This window comes from Barbus barbus (assembly GCF_936440315.1).
Source record: "Barbus barbus genome assembly, chromosome: 14".
In the NCBI taxonomy this organism is placed as follows: Eukaryota; Metazoa; Chordata; class Actinopteri; order Cypriniformes; family Cyprinidae; genus Barbus; species Barbus barbus.
In genome coordinates, this window is record NC_136742.1 from 1,525,001 (window position 1) to 1,526,926 (window position 1,926).

Sequence of the window (1,926 nt, forward strand, 5' to 3'; positions counted from 1 at the left end):
AAGACATAATTAAATTCTAATTTAAATTATTTATTAAATTTACATAATTATCCCAGCTAACAATTTGTGGTTCCCAGAGCGTTATTTTTAATGTTTTGTTTTTGGTTAGTCTTCTTAACGTTCCCTGGGGTGTATTCCAGAAAGCACAGTTACCTTACCTTCAGCTAAACCCTGAACTTTGGGTTGATTAACCCCAAACCTTGCTTACTCGAGGTATGCTTACTCCCGTTCATTCAACTCTGAGTATGTTCCTGGTTAAGACTCGAGACGAGTCGCCATGGAAACGGACGCTGCGCTCCATGCTGTCTCTTCTTCTCTGGTTCAGTGGTCCTTTACTGCATCGACACCTAAATCATGCTTCTACGATCTCTTTTTTCTCCCCGTTTAATCTTTAATCCTCGAGAATAAGAATTATACTGTTTGCTTGATGATAATTAAGTCATATCACATATGTATTTTTAGAATAGAATATATCCATGTGAGATGATCATATAAAGTGTGTGTAATAAATATGATATCATAAATTAAACATTACCTTGTCATAAGTGTTTTATAATTTATACAGACAACTGTTATATATTTATTACTTATATTTGCGCTTTATATTTAATATATGTATATAATATATACAGTGCCCTCCGAAAGTATTGGAACAGTAAAGATAAAATTGCTCTGTTGGCTGTGGAGTCAAGACATTTACAAATATGATTAAAAGATGAATATGAGACAAAACTACAGAATGTCACATTATTAGCCGTTTCAACACATATACGTATATATATATAGTAATGTAAAAACGTAATATGTAATTTAAAGAAATAGTTTAATTTAGCTCAAAAGGAATAATTTATGATTTTATAGGGAATGTGAACAGACTCACTGTTTTACAGCTGATCACGGAGTCAGCAGCGATTCAGTGGACGAGCCGTATAACATCAACTCTGCACTGGATATTACAATCCCAAGCACAAGCACCCCATTCCCAAGTTTGCTGATTGGGTGGATGTTCAGTACTCGTTGAAGTGAGGTCTTGGGCGTTGGTCTGGTGTCGGAGCTGAACTTACATTAGAACACGAAACTCCACGGAGAGAAAAGAAACTAGGAACTGCCCGGGGAGCAGTTGGGGGTTCGGTGTCTTGCTCAAGGGTCTCGTGGTGTTGAGGGTGGAGAGAGTGTTGGTTATTCACTCCCCCACCTACAATCCCTGCCGGACCTGAGACTCGAACCCACGACCTTCAGGTTACAAGTCCAACTCTCTAGCCATTAGGCCATGACTGCCCCTAGCCTATTAATGCTACAGACCCATGTTTGGTTTGAACTGCATGGTTGATTCTTTTAGTTAGAGACTTCGCTGCTTTTGCATTTTTTTTGCAATTGAGTCATGACAAGATAAGATAATCTAGATAAATATTCTGTACTGTATTCCAACTCACACGAGTCTCTGGAAAGTTCTCATAAGCTGTGTTGAAAACATTACTCTCCTCATCAGCAGAAAAGCTTTCCTGTCGGACAAGGTGCATTTATTGCATTGTAAAAAACAAATGCACATATTTACACATGTATGCATAAAAACTAACATGGTTTTTAAAAGGACAGCATTTGGGATTTAAAGAAAAGATAAAAAATGAATTCTCACATCAGCATCTGAAAAGTTCCCATCAGCATCACTGACGACTTCATTGCATCGTTAGTAGAAAGGTTTCGAGACATGTACAGGCATTTTGACCTCTGGTTTTATACATACAATTTTACATTTTTAATTGTTATTTGTACTGGCTGAAAAAGGAACAAATAATTGCCAAACTTGTTTATATGTGCATGATGATAAAGAAGCACCATTGTAAGAAGAATAACTAGGGGGGAAATATTCTGACGAGCATCAGGAGAGGTCCTATTGGATTTGCTGAAACTGTCACCACTATCACC